At 36.7% G+C, this 5,969-nt stretch overlaps 1 long non-coding RNA gene across 1 annotated transcript; it reads left to right on the forward strand.

Annotated features, from left to right (window-relative positions):
• The first annotated feature begins 1,051 nt into the window (after window positions 1-1,051).
• LOC141370505 (uncharacterized) lies at window positions 1,052-5,639 on the forward strand. The gene is made up of 4 exons (XR_012374577.1): window positions 1,052-1,154; window positions 4,034-4,179; window positions 4,589-4,744; window positions 5,465-5,639. It is a non-coding gene; the product is annotated as an uncharacterized lncRNA (long non-coding RNA).
• The last annotated feature ends 330 nt before the right edge of the window (window positions 5,640-5,969 follow it).

Consider the following 5,969-nt stretch of genomic DNA (forward strand, 5'->3'; position numbering starts at 1 on the left):
GCTCCACTCTCTTTCTCTCTACTGCTCTTTAAAAAGAAAAATAATAATAAATAAATAAAATTTTAAAATAAATAAATAATTCTCTTAAATGTTCCACATTTTTATGAATTTATTTTATACATTTATTTAATATTTTTAATTTAGAAGTTTATTAATGTATTTATTAGGAAATTCTAATCAAGAAGTGGCAGCCTAGCTTATGGTAGGTACTGAACCCAAATGTATCAAGTAAATCAAAGATCACTTTCTGGAAAACTTTCTGTTAACTACTATGAGTAATAAAATAACTGGACACAGATCCCACTCTCAAGATACTTAATTTTTTAATAAGAAAAATGAAACATGTAAACAACTAAATATTGCCAGGTAGGAGGTGGTCAGTGTTATGAGAGAGACAGGAAAATGCTGTACGTATTCATTAGTGAGAAAGGAAGCAGATGAGAAAGAAGTGTTATGTTTTGAATTTCAAAAGAATACCCTGATATTTCATTAGAAAAAGTGCAAAAAATAAATATTTTATTTGAACCATTTCAGATATCTACCATCCCCTTTCTCTTCCCTAGATAGTGCTTTTCCTCTCCTGCTCTTCCTGCAAAGACAATATCTAAACAAAGGGGCATGAAGGGGACTTAACGTGTCTTCACAATGATGAGCAAAAGCAGGGCTGTTCTGGGCTGAATTGTCTCCCCATCCCCAATTCAAATGTTGAGCCCTCACCTGCAATGTGACTGCATTTGTAAAGACGGCCTTTAAGGAGGTAATTACGGTTAAGTGAGATTATCAGGGTGGGGTCCTAATCCAATAGCACTGTGTCCTCTTTTTTGTTTTGTTTTGTTTTGTTTTGTTTTGTTTTACTTATAGCCTTTTTATTTTTTAATTTTATTTTATTATGTTATGTTAATCACCATACATTACATCATTAGTTTTTGATGTAGTGTTCCATGATTCATTGTTTGAGCACTGGGTGTTATACGCAAACAAGGACTGTGTCCTCTTCAGAAGAGCTACCAAGGAGCTCTCCCTCTCCACATGCACACAGAAGAAAGGTCATGTGAAGGCATAGTGAGGAAGCGGCTGTGCACAAGGCAGGAAGAGAGCTCTCGCTGTAAACCAACCCTGATGGCACCTCGATCTGGATTCCAGCCTCTAGAACTGTGAGAAAGTAGATCTCTGTTGCTTCTGGTACCAGCCCATGGGATTTTGTTATGGCAGCCCTAGCCGATTAATACAAGGGCCTGTGGAGCTAGTTGTTAGCGTTGACTAGTAGTAGCAGTTTACACGGGTTTACTTCTCTAGAATGGTGGCAGGGCATGGTGACAGTAAAGGCATGGGAATCTGATTCCTGGAAACACTGATGGGCAGAGTCTGGCACTCACTTTGCTTAGACTTCTTTTCTCTATAGATTTTCTTTCAACAGCAGCAAGTGTAGAATTTTCAGAATGGCTATCTCAGGAAGGAGAAGATAACAGGGGAAAGCACAAGCTAGAGAAAGAAGCAAAGGAGGAGCTAGTAAAAGCTTGATTCTTGATATATAGTGACTTAAACCAAAGATGTGTGATAGCACGGATAATATGGTCACTATATATAGTAGGCATGCTAAATGCTAAATGACTGGAAATCTGGATTCTTGATAAATACCCAGCCAACTCAAACTATGCTTAATGGAAAGCATTTGTATATAGTAAATCTCCATTTAATAATGACATTTATTGAGAATTTACTATATGCCAGCACTTGGGCCAAAGACTTTACATATTTCTGTTCATTGAATCCTTACAAGATGCTCATAAGTGAGTCACTATTAGCATTCCATTTTGCAGATGAGGCCTTGAGTTGTGCAGAAATTTGTCCAGTGTCACAGTATCCAGTGACAGAGCTAGGACTTAAATCTGTCTGACTTGAAGTCTGAAGTCTTAGCCACTACAAAATACATTCTTCCAGAAACAAATGAAGAAATGAAGAATATACTTTATTCTCCAAGTAAGATGGCAACATTTGGCATCTTCCCTGCATTTTTAATCTGTTATTTGGATGATTATAATATTTAGTGGTCAGTATTTAACTTTTCTTTTAGAAGTACATTCTAAAAAAATTACAATTAAAGATGAATGATAGTAAAAGTTTGTTAAGTTTTGGGGCCATAAAACTAAGGAAAACAAACAAACAAACAAACCTGGCAATAGGAAATCTTCTCCTGGGATCCTTTTCAGGTTTTGCTGTTTATCAGATGACATGTGGAACATTATTTTAAAACTCCAAGGCAGAGTGAAATAACTTACCCATTTATCAAGAGTTTCATGTTTAAATTGTATCTTTTTCAGAAATCATACTCTGAGAGACAATGTTTCTAAATTTCCATTTTTTTAAAATTGTCTTTAATGGCTGGTCTTAAAATCCTTATTGGATCCTTTCAAATTCATTTTTTTTTTTTTCCAAAAGGGTATGCAGTTACTAAGTTTACATGTACTTTATCTGAGTTTCGTTTGAGGATTTATCTCAATAACTTTGCCAGGATTTCTTTCTCATATCCTGATTGTCTTACCAACTAAAGGAGAGCATGGCCTGTCCCTTGATTACCCAGAAAGGAAATGGTCAGGTTGGTTTCAGTCCATTTACAATATGTTGTTAAAGGGAAAGAGGAAGCTGGTTATTAAAGACCGTTTGAGTGGAGTGTTATAAATTCTTTAGACCTTCAGAGGTAGCTTATGGAGTTGGAGAAATTCCTACCCACAAACACACCATACCAGTGATTTTTGTATCCCCCCCAAGTCTTACCGCTACACTTATATAGCTTCAAACCTAATCATAACAATACCCGGGACAAAAGTAAATTGACAAAGGAAGTAATTACCTTCAACTTAGCCTAAACCATTACTTCAGGGTGGCAGATATTGAAGTACTAACTATAGAAATAAGCGAAGTAACTAACAAATAAAACTCTTGGCCCCTTAAATGACCAGCATTTCCTAAAAAGTCTTCCATTGAACCGAAGAAATATTTATCTCCTTTTCAGGCTCTCCTAAATTGGGGAAATACAACGCACCTCACCTTTCCCTTGAAGAGTCACAATTGGTGGTCCTGAGAAGGCCTACAATAAGGAGACTACTTAAGTGTCATTTAACCTGAATTTTCTCGGGGTACAGAATTTTTTTATGATCCTACTGACGGTATTCTCTAGAACATGCCAAGGGAAATGCTACTTTAACCTTATCTTTCTGACTCTCTTTTAGGAATATTGGATCAAAATACTAAATGAATTTAACCAAATATTTTCCTTTTCAACTTGGGTGGCTTTTGGTAAAAAAAAAAAAAAAGTTACCTATTGGAAGTAGCTGTCAGAATTTGACTTTCCAAAGAAGAATTTTGTTCAATTCCAAAATTGTTAAATCAGCAAAGGAATGTGTCCATTCAAACAATAAAACATGAGCAGAGAGAGGAAGCTGAGCACCTAGTTGGAAGCCAGATCACTGAGAGCCTTATGAATAATATGACCATTCACTCAAAGCAGGATTACACCCATTGTCCCTGTGTAATTATTAGTAATGTCATGTTCTCTTCCACTCTCAAAAATGTCTTGGTACAGACCATAAATTATATGGCCACCCTACTTACATGTCACTCTAAAAATGTGATGGGTTTGTCATATGCACAGGATTCTGATTGTCTCTCTCCGAGGAGGTACAGTGAGGCCAGGGTATGTATTAACCTAAAATGTTGGGGCCTCAACTGAAAATTTGGAAGAAAATTCATGAGAATGTTCTTAGATTAAGTCCACCATCAAAACTACAAATAGCCAAATGATAAATAAGAGAATGAAGTGGAAATTTAGCTAAATTAAGAAGTCTGTTGGGTTAAAGAGCTAACAAACGGGGAGGGGGGGAGGATTCCAAGCCAAGACTCTATGTTTGTCAGTATACTTTGAAATATGTCCATCTTAAACACAAAATTCATGAACAAATGAACTCATTTGTATTTGTTAACTTTTTTAAAAAGTGCATGATTTTGTTTTCCTCCTCTGATTCCCAAAACTCAGCGTTAATTCAGGCAGGCTGGAGACTGGCATGATCTGGGCACGTGACAGAGGCTTTGTTCGTGGGAGTTCTGGATTCCAGTGTCCTGGTTACCAAAGGAGAGTCATGAGATGATTTCTTTGCCAGAGGTGATCACCCATGTGATTAGGTACCTTAAGCCTATTTAGAGGGTCTTTTCATCCGTAGTCAACATAGTCACTTCCCTGAAAAATCAAACTCTTCTGTGAGAGACCTCAGCCCTGCCTTTTGGTTTAATTAAAACTACACCAAAGGTAAATAAACATTAGAGGAACTCTCACACTTTGGTTATTTTCCTTTATTGTGCCATAATCAAAGAAGGTCATAAAAATGTCTAGGGTTGTGGAAGCTTTCCAAAATTAAATTCGTTGAGACTTTACTATGAACACGTTGTACTTCCTTTTCAGCCCACGTGTGGGTCAATCAAGAGACTTATTTAATATCTGAAAGTTATGAATGATGAAGACAAGACTATGGCTTTAATTCTTTTTCTTTCTTTCTTTTTTTTTTTTTAAAGATTTTATTTATTTATTTGACAGAGAGATACACCGTGAGAGAAGGAACACAAGCAGGGGGAGAGGCAGAGGGAGAAGCAGGCTCCCCGCTGAGCAGGGAGCCCGATGTGGGACTCAATCCCAGGACCCTGGGATCATGACCTGAGCCGAAGGCAGACACTTAACGACTGAGCCACCCAGGCGCCCTAGACTTTTTCTTTTTATATCTATGTTTTCTTAGACTTATTTTGTCAGATTGTTATTATATGTCATTCCTATAAATGCATAAGAAGGAAAACATAAGCTGCAGGGATGCTCAATGACAATTATGTCATAATTCCTGTTGTGAGGCACTATCCACTGAAAGATATAATGTAATGTCAGAATTGTCAAAAAATGAAAAACGTACATCTTAAAATCAATAAAATATGATGAAAGCTTACCATATGATTTGCACTTTTTGGTATTTACTCAGAAGGAGTTAAAAACTTGTGTCCACCCAGAAACATGCGTGTGAACATTTATAGCAGATTTATTCATAATTGCCAACACTTGGAAGCAACCAAGTTATCTTTCAGTAGGTGAATGGGCAAAAAAACTGTGGTACATCCAGACAATGGAATATTAATCAGTACAAAAAAGGAATGAGCTATCAAGACATGAAAAGACATGAAAAAAACTTAAATATAAATTACCAAGTGAAAGAAACCAATCTGAAAAGGCTACATACTGTATGATTTCAACTCCATGACATTCTGGAAAAGAAAAACTGTGGATCAGTGGATCAGTGGATCTGTAAAAGGATCATTGGTTGCTGTGGGGTTGGGGAGTGATGAATAGGTGGAGCACAACGGATTTTTAGAACCACGAAAATACTCTGTATGATACCATAATGATAGATACATTTGTCCAAACCCATAGAATATACAACATCAGAAGTGAACTGTAATGTAAACGATGGACTTTGGATGATGACGTGTCACTGTGGGTTCATCAGTCATAACCAATGGACCATTCTGTGGGGGATGTTAACAATGGAGAAAGCTATACATGTGTGGGGGAGGGAGTATATGGGAAATCTCTGTACCTTCCTTTCAGTTGTGCTGTGAACCTTAAACAGCTCTCTAAAAAATTAAAGTTTAAGTTAAAAAAATGGTGAATGTTAGTTTCGTACATTCCTCACACCCTTCTTCTTGGTTCCCCCACCTTTCACTATGGGTAAAATAAAGTCTGAATCCCTTAGCTTGAGACTCAAAGATTTTCATTTTGTAATCTGGCCCACAACTAATTTTTAAATTTAGTTTCTTTCCATTTGCTAGTGTGTCAACCTGTACTTGCATATTCCTCTGCTCTATGTCCCTTTTCTTCCTTCCCTAAAATCCTGGATTTGATGTTTCCTTCTTTGTTTTCCCTCTCCATTCTGACA

This window comes from Callorhinus ursinus, unplaced genomic scaffold (genome assembly GCF_003265705.2).
Source record: "Callorhinus ursinus isolate GAN/ISIS: 27379988/994484 unplaced genomic scaffold, GSC_fseal_2.0 scaffold1, whole genome shotgun sequence".
NCBI classification, from domain to species: domain Eukaryota; kingdom Metazoa; phylum Chordata; class Mammalia; order Carnivora; family Otariidae; genus Callorhinus; species Callorhinus ursinus.